The sequence below is a fragment of the Urocampus carinirostris genome, chromosome 2 (genome assembly GCF_059441175.1).
Source record: "Urocampus carinirostris isolate Australia breed hairy pipefish chromosome 2, RoL_Ucar_1.0, whole genome shotgun sequence".
Lineage (NCBI taxonomy): Eukaryota > Metazoa > Chordata > Actinopteri > Syngnathiformes > Syngnathidae > Urocampus > Urocampus carinirostris.
The window spans coordinates 17,775,861-17,792,064 of NC_142350.1; the positions used below are offsets into that span (position 1 = coordinate 17,775,861).

The window sequence follows — 16,204 nt, forward strand, 5'->3', positions numbered from 1 at the left end:
GCCAACAACGCTAGACAATATAATTAAAGTCAAGAAAATATTGTTTCCCACTAAAAATACAAGCGAGACAAAGAGGAGAGAGCTTTATAGGTGGCCTCCAGAGAGCTTTCCCACCCGACAAGTCCCGCCCAATGAGGGCTACAGAAGCCATTGAGATAAAAACAAAAAAAAAGGTGGCTCAGCAAGGGATTTGAAAGTAGCAAAACAGAAGGAGGACATGAAAATTTATTATGTGATGTTCTTCTTTGTGCTCTATTTTGAATAAACAGCAAACAAACAAATGCAAACATTCAAGGAAAATAATAACCTGATTATATCATTCCAAAGCTGCCAGTTTTTCACTTAGAGGAAATTGATATTGAGCGGACATTCGCAATGCGTCTCGCTATCTTCTGCGGGCAGAAACATAATCCTCCCGCTTCGGAGCTACGTTGCATTTCCCCATTTCTTTATCCTCCGCACGTGCGCCACAGTTTTTTGGTGTATGTTTGAGGAGTCACCGGTTATCTCACCTGCTACTCTGTGAAAGTGTTTGCATTCAAGACTAAGTGACACCCGGGCCCGGCACACGCTTCGTATTGATTTAGATGGATTGCGCTTTCCGGCGACGTTTACACCAGGGAGAAAAAGGGGAAGTAGGGGGGTGAAACAGGGGGAGGAGATGGGGGGATGTAGGACGCCGGAGCGGTCCCCTGTCCTACGGAGGATGAAATTACCCTTCTCAGTCTCGCCAACTGTGGTCACCACTATCTGTTCGAGCGAGGGACAGGAGATGATCATAAATCTTAGAGTGTGCATGAATATGCGAGGTTGGCCCCGGCGGGGCAAGACCGGATGTCTGTAGCAGGCGGGCGTTAGTGCCAGGGTCAAGGTAAGGGGGCGTCCTGGACGGAATATTGGGGATTGTGATTGATGTTGCAATAGGTAAATTCTACCTATATGCCAACTTATATATATTTATTTGTGTTTTATCAAATTGTTGCTAAGATATTTCAATCCTATAACTTCATGAAATGGAAATGATTTTCATTAAATGTAAGATTTGTTGCCAACTTTAAAGAAGCTGCATTCAATTTGGAGCTTGTTTACTTGTGGTCACCATCTTCTGGCGTGTGTCCTCATTGCAACCTCTGTCAGCTTGTTCATGATGAGCGTGCAAGTACAAGCATTATTTAGACCTGTTAAAATAAACTCTAAATTGTTTTCTCTTCCTTTTAGTTTAGGTTGGTATTTGGTCTGTACTGGAAGTAGGCCTTTTATCACTCTTACAAGTTTCATGCTACGCGGGGTTCCTATGGACCCTTGAAAAGTCTTAAAAGCATTGAATTCATTATTCTAAATAAAGACATTAACTGGCAATAAATTGTCTTAAATCCAATTTTCTAAACTCTTAAGAATGGGAAAACCTTAACAAGATGTACAAGATGTAAAAATATTTAGTACACACACACACACACACACGTTTGAATAAACAGCAAACACATAAATATAAATATATATTTATATATATATATATATATATATATATATATATATATATATATATATATATATATATATATATATATATATATATATATATATATATATATATATATATATATATATATATATGGCAGCACGGTGGCGCAGTGGTTAGCGCTTTTGCGGCACAGTTCATGTCATGGGAACCTGTCGTGGGTTCAAATCAAGCTCCAGACTTCCTGTGCGGAGTTTGTATGCTCTCCCCGTGCTTGCGTGGGTTTCCTCCGGGCACTCTGGTTTCCTCCCACGTTCCAAAAACATGCATTTCAGGTGAATTGGCCGGTCCAAATTGTCCCTAGGTATGAATGAGCGAATGAGTTGTCTGTCCCTGTGTGCCCTGCGATTGGCTGGCAACCAGTTCAAGGTGTCCCCTGCCCACTGCCCGGAGATGGCTGGGATGGGCTCCAGCCCCCCCGCGACCCTAATGAGGATAAGCGGTACGGCTAATGAGATGAGATGAGATGAGATATATAAATAAATAAATATATATATATATATATATATATATATATATATGTAACGGGTGTAATAATAACTTTTATTTTATTGAAATTCCTGCTAAAATATGTGTATAGTTTTTGGTAAATGTCCTACAATGATGAGTCACAACATTAGCTTTTTCTGCTGGGTTTGATCTCTTTGATCTCTACAAGGGGAATTAATATTTAGTAAAACAGAAACAAAACGAAAATAAATCAAAACAGCTTGACAATATCAATCACATTACTATGCATGGTGAGAGATTTGTCAGCTGGGGTTATAATGTTTAAAATTAACTTATTTTGTGGAGCACCAAAAGATATGTCTTACCTTTGTAGTACTCTGGTTAAACTGACAAAACCCCGCCTCCTGGTCACATGTTAGAAGCCAAAACCAAACCCCACCCCATACCAGCAGATGGCACTGTTGGACTCAGCATTGTAGGACATTTACCAAAAACTATACACATATTTTAGCAGGAATTTCAATAAAATAAAAGTTATTATTACACCCGTTACATATATATATATATATATATATATATATATATATATATATATATATATATATATATATATATATATATATATATATATATATATATATATATATATATATATATATATATATATATATATATATATATATATATATATATATATATATATATAATGCCACCGATCTACTTGCCATTATGCTGCGACCACAATAATGGAACTGTCAAAATGGTGATGTGATTTCACAAGGTTTTTGTTTTTTGGGTATACTGTCAGAACCAGAAGTCAAGTCAAGTTATGTTTATTTGTATAGCCCTTAATCACAAAGAGTCTCAAAGGGCTCCACAGACCACAGATTATTGCAAACCACGGACTATTATGACACCAATACCCTGATCTACAACCTACACGATGGCAAATTATATATATATATATATATATATATATATATATATATATATATATATATATATATATATATATATATATATATATATATATATATATATATATATATATATATATATATATATATATAAAAGGTTAGGTGATTATATCCGTAAGCAAATACTTACACTCAAATGTATCAACATTAGTTAGTTTCATAATTTGAGGTCAACATGGATAGGTGAAGGACGCATACAATACTCAAATAATAAAAAAAATCATGACTTTATATCCAACGACATATTTCAATATTACAACATGGGTAAGTCTCACTTTCCATTCAGAACCCGGCATCGTGACTTAGTAATGAGACCCGTGTCCTCCCCCTGTGGTCAGAATTCTACCTTGAAAGACTGGTTAAATGTATTTCCCATCATCCTTCCTTCCTCACAAATGTCAGGATGCCCAAGGGAATATTTTATATTCTGTTTAAAAAGGAAAAAGTATGCAAGTGGCATGTTCAAATCAGTAACTTCCCATGAGGTACCGAATCTCGTTTTTCGCCTCAGCGTGCATCAGCCTCCCACAAACGCGCCCGCAAAGGCACAATAAATTTACCACACACTAATGCTCGCCCTGAGCCGTGAGATTAATAGCTTGATGTTAATGCGGCAAAAATGTGTTTGCGGGAAGGGGAATATACGCTCAAGATCATATACAGCATCGCTCCAGGACACTCTTAAGTCCATATAAATGTGCTCTACTATTTGGATTATGGTTTATGTGGCACACACAAATACATGCAAACACATTGAAAAAGCTATGAGTCAAGTTGTGATTAGGAATGAGAAAGTGGTAAACTGATTTGAACTTAAAGACCCTGAATTCTCTTTTTATTTTGACTTTGAAGATTCCAAGTAATGGTAGTGTCTCATTAACGTTTGTGTCTGGTGAGGCACAGTCAGATGTATAAAAATATGAATCTACATACCATGCATTATTTGATCCGCAGATCAAGAAAGTATTATGTAAACAGTAACAGAGAAAAAAAGAAAATTCACCTTTGCTTTTAAACCAAGTCTTTTTGCTTCTCCGTTTGAATAAAATCATTAAAAGACAGGTAATCCTCTGGGAAAAAATAAAAATAAATAAATATATATATATATATTTATATGTAAAAAGCTCATCATTTTACAGAAAAAAAACATTCGTAAAAACACAATCGTAATGACAAATAGGTAAATGTAGAACAATTTTCCAAACACAGTTCATGTCATGGGAACCTGTCGTGGGTTCAAATCCAGCTCCAGACTTTCTGTGCGGAGTTTGTATGTTCTCCCTGTGCTTGCGTGGGTTTCCTCCGGGCACTCCGGTTTCCTCCCACATTCCAAAGACATGCATTTCAGGTGAATTGGCCGGTCCAAATTGTCCCTAGGTGTGAATGAGCGAATGAGTTGTCTGTCCCTGTGTGCCCTGCGATTGGCTGGCAACCAGTTCAGGATGTCCCCTGCCCACTGCCCGATGATTGCTGGGATGGGCTCCAGCCCCCCGCGACCCTAAGCGGTACGGCTAATGAGATATATATATATATATATATATATATATATATATATATATATATATATATATATATATATATATATATATATATATATATATGTATGCAACGAGAAAAAAACAAAAGACTGGATGGCTTGACTTTATGTTAGGTAGCTGAAACTATTACAATTGTACTCTTCAGGGCTGAGGTGTGCGCACAATCAGAATACTTGGTCTCACTATCGCCCTCTGCCATGAGGCAAGGTAAGTGCTTGCTTAACTCTGTATTGGCAGACACTCACAATAGTTATATACTAAAGGTATTATTGCAGTTCATTATATAATGTGAACATTCAGCGATTTTGAAAAGGAAAACCTCAAAAATGGTGAAAAACGAATAAGAACTTTAACAACGAATAACAATTTAATGTAATTGTAATTGTATACTTCCATGATGACAGAAATCTGCGGAGTCACCTGCCTCCCCTGACTGCACGTCACTGGTCATTTTTATTTTTATTTTGATACGGTTTGATACCACTATAAAGTAAACATCAAAACCAATACTAGTAACACATACTACAATTGTATAAATATCCTTTCCTACTGCTTCTGTTTTAAGAATTTAAGGTCAATCCTTAGTGTGTAACCTAATGCCCTTAATTAAATCATGATTAATTATCATTCTTCTCGCTTCCATTTCCTGGTTCTTCAAACAGCCACTAGAGGGAATCTGATACCCATATTGACTCGCTCTGCAAGGTTTGTTAAGGCCTCAATCCTGATACATGCTTTTCACTCTTCTTTATCTGATACCAAACATCGTTTCAATGTACTGATACATATCTATTCCTTATCACAATTGTCTCTTTCTCAACCAAAAGACGTGGATTTTTTTCACAAAAAATACATGTGAAGACATATTGCTGATCATGCACGGAAATCTCTGAAAAAAATTGCCTTAACCCCTTAACGTTCCGACAGCCCGCCTTTTGGTGTCCGTACGATGTCACCAGTCACTGAAATTTGTCTTGCAACATACTATTGGACAGCTTACACTCTTAAAATTCGAGATATGATGACCATTTCATCGCAGGAACCGCAGAGTCAGTCTGAAACAAGATACCCGAAAACTATTAAGCCGATTTATCTCACCATCTGCGTGCCCTTTCCAACATCAAATTATGTGAATGTCTGCGAGATTGGCTTTGTTACATCAAGGACAATCCATATATTCCAACCGTGGAAAATATTTACGCCAAAACACTCGATGATGCAGACTGATAAATATAAATCCACCTAAAAACATGACTGCTTCTTTTGACGCTGCTTCTTGAAATTTGCTTGTATCGCTCCAAAACTCAGACTCATAAATTTTTTCCCAATACGGTACCTAGCCTTTCCCCTTTCAACTGGCACATTTCTCAGTAAGTAGTACGTTTTTTTTCATAGTCCACAACCTCTATTAGCCTATATGAGCCCGTTTGATAAAACAGATATTGCCTCCAATAGGTCCGAATATATTTAGCCAGGAGTAACCGATTTGAACGATGACTGATTGACACATTGGTTAGCCATTTTCCCACAAAAATTGTTTCATATGTATTCAAATCAGAGCTGAAATTAGATGTGCATGAAGCAATTAGTGATTTAATTGTATGTACCTTTACTTTGCAAAAGTAAGCACAATTAGTGATTTAACTTCTGGAAAGATATGGCACATATTTACTTGTCAATGTCTAAAATATTGGCTGAAGTAAAATACAAATTTGCAAATGTTTTAGTGTAATAAAGTGGTCGTCTCCAACTGGCTATTTTTGTAAACGCCTAAACCTACCCTGAGAAAAGTGTGTAAAATACAAGGTTTAGGATTTCAGATTGTGATCAAATTTGAAAAGGTACTAGGCAAATCTTCAAGCTCCAAGTCACATCTGTTTTCCAGCAAAAAATGTGCATGCTACACTCATCTTCAGGCATTTCAGCTTGGAATAAAAACCTTTTATTTCTGTGTATTTCAACTCAGATGACTCAATGTTAATAACACTTGTAGTGATTACTTCAATTTGGGACACAACTTTAGAGTCTTGCCTTTCAAAAGAGACCACAATTGTCCATATTCTCTCAAGAACAGTCTTCCATTTACTTTGCGTATGTCTTTGATTGGGATTTTAGACTAATTTAATCAGCACAGAGGTCAAAGCCTGAACTTTTACGCATACTTATAAACTTGTCAAATTCAAAATAATTCTTCAAAAGCACTGTTGAAACCCGAGAGTCAGCCCGACTAGGATTTCTCGTATAGCCCTTTCCAACTTCAAAGAGACATGTGGGGGAAAAAACTAAAAATGAATGAGGTGAACTTTTCATCTCCGGGATGAAGGAACGGGTAAAATAGAAAGTAGATATCGCACGCGGTACAGACCAGACATGTATTGAAATCAGTTGTAGTTAGATTGGACGTAAACACGCCGTATGCGAGTCTAAGAGGCAGCCGCGGGCACTGAAAATTCAGCCACTTAAGTACCCGCACACAAATGTTCCACGCAGAAGACGTTACGCTTGCTTTCATGCTAACCGTCCCCGGGCAATAAGAAAACTGCAACAGCTGTATTGTGTGTAGCTAAGTCTGTTTTATTTATTTATTGCCAATACACACAAACATAAATAAACTGGTTGGGTGAATAAAAAAATAAATAAAAAGAATATCAGTCAAGTTAGGTAGTTCAAAATTTGAAATCATATCGGGGTACAAACTCTAAGATAATCTTTGAATTTGCATAGGTTGCAAACGATAGGTTGTCAAATCTCAGTACCTTTTTTTCTTTTGGACGTCTAGTGGTAATTGGGAAACTAATGCTAGAATGTAGTAACTGTTATGTTTCAAGTTTAGTAGGCAATCAAAATAAATGTTGAAGAGATAAACATATTTTGAACTTGCAAGGAGAACAGGAGAGAGCACCCGAACCTCAAACCTCAGATCATGAATTCCAACCTGTTTTAAAAGCCCTCTTGCATTATATCTTCTATGTTACATAAGCATGGCATCCCCACAGGATGTGTAATTCACAGAACAGGAGCATGGTCATTTGATGGTGACGATAAAGTGAAGAATATATACTATTCAAAACAACGAAGAACAGTCCACAATGACATTCAAAATAAAAAAACTGGTATCCCATGAAATCTTCTTAGCAAGTGTCCGATATTGAAAACTGAATAAACTTGTCAGCTATCTTTAAAATGTTGGGTCTATATGTAAATATGTTGTATGTATTTGACTGATTATCTTTTTTAACCAGATGAATCACCTTTTTCAATTTTATAAATAATCCGATTGTTTGAGGATATTTTGAAATAAAACAAATATCCAGTACTTAAAAAATCAAAATAAACCATTTGAAAAAAATATCACGGATCAGACAGGCAAGAACCACAATGGTGTCACATTAAGAAAGTTTATTTAGGGATGGGGGAAACAAAAGAGCGAGTCTTGAAGTGAATATAAATCTTAAGGTGGATATTAGTGACTACCTTTAAGGAAGATGGCTTGAAAGATGGAACGAAAAGGAAACTGAGCAACAAGGTTGGTGAGCGCAGACAAACAGGTTCTGGATATAGCTTTGCAGATGATCTGACGCAGGTACGCTGTAAGGCAGGGCTTTAGCTACAGAGCTTGATTGGCAGGAAACATAGAGCAGCTGGTGGTAAACGAAAACAGACAGGTGGAACTGATCGGGGTGCAGTGACAGAGCAGGGATATGGTTGGTGCTGGTTACCGGTAGGGACAGAGCTCATGACAACAAAGGGTGTTGTTTTGCAAACTAAGGGAAGTCTTTTTGAAAACAAAGGTTAATGTTTAACTTTCAGCAAACTAAGGACAGTTTCTTTCAAACTGTTCACAAAAGTAAGGGTACCATTTTCTCATCAATTGTTAGTATGCAATGCATAGCTTTTGAACTTAAGGTTGGAATTATGTAAACTTCAGGTACAATTTGGTCATTTGAGGGTAGTGCTAGGTAAGATAAAAGGTAAGAGTTTAGTAACATAACAGTCGTTTTTAAAAAACTGAGTTAGGCTGTCTTTTTTACTAAAGGTAGAGTAAAGTAATATGGTAATTTTGTTTTGCTAACTAAATTCCGAGAGCATAGTATTCCCCATTTGCAATGATATATAGTCGGAGGGGTTAATCCAAGTTAAAGATTTTCCTTCATGCATGAAGAGTCTGGCGCTGCAAGCGAAGGCGTGTGTGGCTCCTTTGGCGCTTAGACAACGACGGTAGTAAAGAAAAGCGAAAAGCAGAGCGTGGGAAGAGCACAATGTCTTATTCAGCCGCACGAATACTTTCTGTCTGATCTTCAGGAGGGAAAAAGGACCAAACTCGTACTATAGTCTCATAACCCTTTACTAATCCCTTCTTCTGACTCACTTCACTGTGGTTCAATGGTTCAATCTTGTTCGCTCGCTGATTTGCCACTTGTACAAGCATGGACACAAGCACATGCATGCACACACACACACACACACACACACACATACAAAAGCTTTCAGTTAATGAACATTTCAAGACTGTAAAATACAAAGTCATCTAAAACCCTATTTCTTTTTTGGGGGGACAATATGAGCTGGGTGGTTAGCGTGCAGCCTTACAGTGCGGAGTACCATGGTTCGATAGCAGCCGTAGGCTCCCCATACGGAGTTGGCATGTCCTCCCCGGGCACTCTGGTTTCCTCTCACCACCAAAATCATGCACGTCAGGTTAATTTCCCAATGTAAAATGTCCCTAGGTGTGAATGAGTCAGGGAGCTGTCTCTGCATGCACTAAGACAGGCTGGAAACCAGTTTAGGGTGTCCCCAGCCCACAGCCCAAATATATCAATGATGTTTTGATATGGATAAATGAGCAAATATTGTTAGTGTCCGTAAAAGCAAAATTTTAGGAAAGTGGAGTCCTGTTTTTAATCTGTAAAATTTCAGCATGTAGCTCTGCTGTATTTTTATTTATTTTCCCAATATTGTAACGTTAATCTTCAGAAAAAAATAACTGAATAAATAGATACATAAATTAAAACAAAAATAAAATAAAACTTTTAACAAGTGACATAATGGCCCTGCAGTCATACCGTATGTCGTAAAAGTGAGTACACCACTCGTATTTTTGCAGATATTTCATCATACTATTTAATTGAACAACACTGAAGAAACAATACTTCGACATAATGAAAATTAATCTATGTAAAGCATGTATATTAGTGTAAATGTACTCCCCCTAAACTAACTCAAATACAGCTATTAGTAACTTAACCACTTTTAACAAAAGTAAGTACCCCCTAAAGTTAAAGTCACTGAAGTTAAATATTTTTTGTGGCCACTAGGATTTTGCAGAGTCACTTCTGGCCAAGATTTCACCAGAGCCTCACAAATTACCACTACAATGCTATTCCACTTATCCCTGACAACATGACTGAATTGGTAAATATTCAAGATCCTGTGCTTCTTCACCTTATTGCTTGAGTCCCCAAATATTTTCTATTTGATTTAGATCTGGAGACATAATTTGCCAGCGGCTGGAAAGTTTTCTTCGAGCCAATAAAGGTCGGCTGCAGGGGTTTTGCTGGACGATCCTACTGCATAGTCCTAGGATGTTTGGGTGTGACAGAGGCAGCCAAAAAGAAAGCCATTAAATCCGCTAGTGAAGCTGCAGAAAAAGCCACCAGGTGGGTTTGGCTCAAAAGGGCAGATCCGTGGACTGCTACTGGGACGCAAGTTGAGGCCTGATCAACCTCGGCTGGGTCACCTGGGCGAGAGTGTCTGATGTTGCGAGATCCGAAACACTCAATGAACTCAGGATACATACATCACTGATCATGCGTTCCAGTTACATCCAGGAGATGTTTCTTTCAATTCAAATTGAAATAGACATTTAAATCAAAGTCAAAAAGCCCTGATGCAATAAACACCTCATTTCTCATCTCATCTCATTAGCCATACTGCTTATCCTCATTAGGGTCGCGGGGGTGCTGGAGCCCGTCCCAGCAATCATCGGGCAGTGGGCTGGGGACACCCTGAACTGGTTGCCAGCCAATCGCAGGGCACACCGGGACGGACAACTCACTCGCGCATTCACACCTAGGGACAATTTGGACTGGCCAATTCACCTGAAATGCATGTTTTTGGAATGTTGGAGGTAACCGGAGTGCCCGGAGGAAACCCACGCAAGCACAGAGAGAACATACAAACTCCGCACAGGAAGTCTGGAGCTGGATTTGAACCCACGCAGTAGTTTCCCAAGACATGAACTGTGCCGCACATGCGCTAACCACTGTGCTGCCCTGCAATAAACACATTTTTGTGGTTTTTGTTAGCATTTCAAATCCCAAATGGGTCGGTGGCAAACCTTATCACAGTAAGAGGGTCAAAAGCAGGGGTAGGCAAACATTTTCCTGTAGTTCGATGCTCTCTCTTGTTCACTCACTAGCGTGTCGTATCTACAAATCGGAAGTGTTGAGCTTTTGTCTCTACGACGCATCAATTTCAGCCCCTCAAAAAAACGAAAAAAAAAAAAAAAAACTTGCAACTGTCAAAGGCTTAAATTGTAAAAACACGTAACCCCTCCCATTGCCGGTACACATTTGTGAAATTATTTCAGATTAACATTTTTATGAGCCTCGCTGGAATTAGCATTAGCGACGGTTTTAGTGCCAAATTCCCGTTTCAGCTCTGTCACTCCCCCCTACCGCCTTCATAATATGAGACGACTTAATATCGCAATGAGCCACCCTGACACGGTTGCCAGACGAGAGGATCACCGCGGTAGGTTTAATACAACGGGTCACAATTCACTCGCTTGCTATTAATAGAGGGCGAAAGCTTCTTTTCTTGGCGGTCTTTTTCCCATTCCGTTAATACAATTGCGCCTTGATATGTATTTTAGTATGCACAGGTTGCATCAAAAACAACAATAAAAAATAAACATATTTTGCCGAACCATTTAGCTGATTATCTTTGGGTGCTTATCAGCATGCCACAGGTGTCAAACTATTGTCCTGGGGACTTTGTACCGTGCACTACAAAATCCTGTGAATACAAAAAACAAACCAAAAAAAATACTTCTTAGTAATTCCCATGATCTTTATTTATTTGACTTTAAAAAAACATCTGTGCTGCTTTTGAATATTAAATGTAAATGGTTGATAACAATCCCCCTCAGATGCATACCAAAACTAGCATTAGAGCAGGAATGTCAAACTCAGTTTTGCCCGGGGTCCGAATCCAGACTTTCTGTTATCAGGTGGGCCGGACCAGTATAGGAATCTCAACCCCAAATTTTCAGATTTGTTTGTGAGTGTTGCTCTTTAGCATTTAGACTGCTTTTGTAGCCTACCCTACCTATTATAGACACAGATAAAGAGGCATTTGTTTGAAGCATAAAAAACAATGAGGAAAAGATGAGTTCATACTTGGCATTGAATGCGTTAACTGTAATTTAATCGTATGATAAACACAGTTTTATACCTGAAGAAACTCACCATGCTGTATAAACTCAAACTGGAGAAATATATATATATATATATATATATATATATATATATATATATATATATATATATAAAGATATTACATATTTACTGCCCTCTAGGTTGAATTGCATTTATTTGAAAACAATCAACAACTTTTGATCGAAAAGAGGCTTGTTTCATTTATTGCCGTAAATGTATGGCAGGTTAGATCGAACCAATTAACGGCCATGATTTTGGCCCCTGGGCCGTATGTTCAACATGCCTGGATTTGAGTCACAAATTTAAATATAAAGTACCAAGACCAACACGCCACCTATTTTTCTCAACATCTTATTTTATTAAAATGCATGATATGCATGACATTTTCTGTTGCTTGAATTTCTAGATTGGGATGCAAAAATACATACCACCAAAATATTTAATGACCTTTTTCACAATGACAACATGAAATAACCATACATGACTGAAAAGCTACTGTAACGGGACCCAGATAGATGGTCTAGCTCCAGCTCCACATATGTTTTATATATCTTTGTTTTTTTCGGTTGTTGTTTTACCCCATCTGCAAAATAGATGATAAACGTCAGTCTCACACAACACCATTTATTTGTTGACATCAAGGATAATTTATTGAGCAAGTCTCACTAAATCACGTGAGATCCCTTTTATCATTTAAATACAAAATAACATTACCATCAATTGGAACTTTCCAAGAATCATTTAACAAATGACCATAACTGTGCCTTCCAAAACAACTCACCCAAGGCCTTATTTGTTGCTAATGGATGACTCACTCTTACTATTTCACTTTCTGTAGAGTTTACAGATATCATAAAGAACCTTTACACACATATTTTCACATATTATCATTCTCAGAGTAAGTGTGTTACCAGTATATACATCTCACCTGCAAAATAGATGATAAATGTCCGTCTCACGTCACACCATTTACTTCATGACATTAGGATCATTTATTGAGCAAGTCTCATTAAATCACGTAACGTCCCGTGAGACTGGGGCCAAGCACCCTTCTGTGACCTGTGAGACTTTGGCATCTAGCGGTGATATATTGGTACTTATCTTACCCATTCTGCTATACAAAACTCAATACCCTGATAAATAATATCAAAAACTTCCCGTAACAGTCAAATACGGAATACACAACGTAAATCCCAAAATATAACATTTCAACTAGTCAGCAACCCTTGTTGCGCCACTCTACATTATTGTGGTGGAGGAGTCTTTGTGTCCCAATGATTCTATTAGTTATATTATTAGGGGCTTTAAGCCATGGTAGGGTCACCCATGGCAAACAGGTTCTAGGTGAGGGGTCAGACAAAACGCAGATCAGAAGACCCCACATGACAACTCAAAACTTTGGTCCATAATTTCCCTTGCCCAGACGCGGGTTACAGGGGCCGCGCTGACTGTTGTTTGTACTTATGTACCAAATTGCAGTTCAGAGTACCAACCCTTCTTGGAGTCGTTGGAGGGTGTGCTTGAGAGTTCGCCCCCTGGGGACTCTCTCGTACTGCTGGGAGACTTCAACGCTCAAGTGGACAATGAAAGTGAGACCTGGAGGGGCGTGACTGGGAAGAACGCCCCCCCCCTGACCTTAACCCGAGTGGTGTATCGTTATTGGACTGGGTTGGGGATGAGATCTTGCCCCAAGTGGAGTAGTTCAAGTATCTTGGGGTTTTGTTAACGAGTGAGGGTAGAATCGAATGAGAGATCGACAGACGGGTTGGTGCAGCGTCTGCCATCATCCGCACCCTGTACTGGTCGTGATGATCTGATACGGATGCCTCCTGGACGCCTCCCTCGGGAGGTGTTCCGGGCATGTCTCACCGGCAGGTGACCCCGGGGGCTACCTAGGACACGCTGGAGAGACTATATCTCTAGACTGGCCTAGGAATCCTTCGGGATCCCATTGGATGAGCCGGAGGAAGTGGCTGGGGATAGGGACGTCTGAGCTTCCCTGTTAAAGCTCCTGCCCCCGCGATCCGACCCCGGATAAATGGAAGATTCTGGTTGGATGAATGGACTGAAGAGCATTTTCCATTTTTTGATTTGCTCTTATTTTCTAGATATGCATTGTGTTTTTACTTAAAATCAAATCTTTCAAATATATTTATTTTTGCTTACATTTTTCAAAATATTTTCAGTATTTTATTTTATTTTATATTGACGTTTTGAACATATTTTAACAATTATTTTATATGCAAACATATTATGCATGTCTGTAATATATTTATTTACACAGCTTTGGTAAGGTATCTGGCCCATCATATGGAGTTGTTCTACTTAATACTTCAATTCTATCAGTTTTTATATGAATTACTTGCCTTGTTTAACTACACTTTCATGTATTTCTAGTGTCTTGTACCACAGGCTCAGACCAAAATGATGTTCCGGCACTTTCGGTGTAAGTGAAATGAGTGTTTAATAGTCCGGTGATGAGGATGAGCTTATCACTAGCAAAGTAGAACAATTCAGCTGTCAATCATAGATATAAATGAATTGCTTTTGAGGGAATACACAAAGCAGAACCTGTAATCTTGCACGTACAGGACTGCAGCTCTGAAAATATATATAAATGTTTTTTGTTTTTTTTTTTCAAATAACTCAAAACCTAAACCCAACATGAAACATGTGTTTGATCACCAGCACTTATGGCATAGGCAAGAAGCGAATTGTTGTAACTTCAAAATCATTCCAAGCATGTCAGAAGATTTATGCTTTAAAGGACTCAGTCATTTTGTACCTGTTGTATATGTTTTTAAATCACTATGAGAATGAAGTACAATGTTTGCACCAAATTTCAAGGTTTGAGTTATAAAACAAATTCAGTAGAAGCCCAGAAGTCCAACGTAGACGGCAATGGTACCCATTACAAGCCGCTGCCTTCGAAATTTCACAATGCATTTAAAAAGGAAACAGAAAGAACAAAGGGCTGATAGGAAAAAGCCGGACCTGATCTTGGTAGGCCACTAACCGCTCAATTGTTTTGACAATTTTCACATGAGTCAATTTTAGAAAGGTAATGCTAATGAGAGAGTATTGCAATGCACCTCAACAAGATAAGTCACCAATTAAATCTGGTTGCCAATTCACAAAATATTAAGCATTCACACAAGAGGTACTGTTGGTCGTAACTTGCACCATTCACCTGCATACACAGATTGACTTCAAAGCTCAACATGTTCGCAACTATTGCCTCCCCCTCACTCGCCTCACACATTAAAGGGTCAAAGTGTGAACGGAAACAATATCTATGTAAGTAACAGACATTACAGTATTAAAACAATAAAATAAAAACATTACACTACCATACTTGAAAGGTTGATATTTTCATTGCAACAATTCCAATGATACTGAGGCAATAAATATGTAAAAGTAAAATGACATGGGCCTAAAAAAATCCTTTCTGTCACACGTTTAATATTCGGCAACAAAGTGGCCAGCGTTGTATCTTCTGTTGAGGATGGAAAAAAAAGAATAGGTGACAATTTAAAATGTACTCTTAAAAGTTAGCATGTTGTGCTTAGTTGAATGTTGTCAATGTAATGTCCACATTTTTATCTTAAACATGTAATAAACCTTAAATCGCTTTTTTTGTCATAGATAATATGACCAGGAAATGTCCACCCTGTCACACTCCATTGTAGTTCAATAGACATTTAACAATATAATATATATTAACATTTTTGTCATCCCGGAAATTTAATTTACATCTTGGACATTAATATATATGCTGGAATCAAGTGATTGTGAATTTTCTTGTCAAAATATGTGAAAAAGAAGCTAAAAAGTCCACCCTGTCATACTAATACAAACTGTAGCTCAGTGGACAGCATATAAATTAAAGAAAAACATTTCAATTGTCAAAATATAAACATATGGTTAGTCAGTATTTTTTAATAGTTGAATGTCAAACATGTATCATGTTGAATCTTTCATAGTGAGAGGTCAAGCGAACCTCTCAGAAATTCAGTTATAAAGCCACTTTAACTGACAACTGACTCATGTTGCAAAGTCGATCATGCCCTGGTAACGACGCTATCATGAGCCAAAATTGTCCACCCTGTCAGATAGTGAAGTCAATGAAATCAACCTCTTAACCACACCCTACAGTGTATTCAGAGAAGTAAATATTGTCAAAGCACGCATAATTTTCTCCAGCCATTCACATTTCAAACACGGATGTCCTATCAAACATGTTCCCCATCTAATTGCTGTCGCAAGTCCACTTGGCCGTGT

The 16,204-nt window shown here is 38.0% G+C and overlaps 1 protein-coding gene across 24 annotated transcripts in view; it reads right to left on the bottom strand.

Moving 5' to 3' along the window:
* Window positions 1-16,204, bottom strand: part of adgrb2 (adhesion G protein-coupled receptor B2) — a 264,320-nt gene that overhangs the window by 229,102 nt on the left and 19,014 nt on the right. The gene's annotated exons all lie outside the window — the stretch shown is intronic.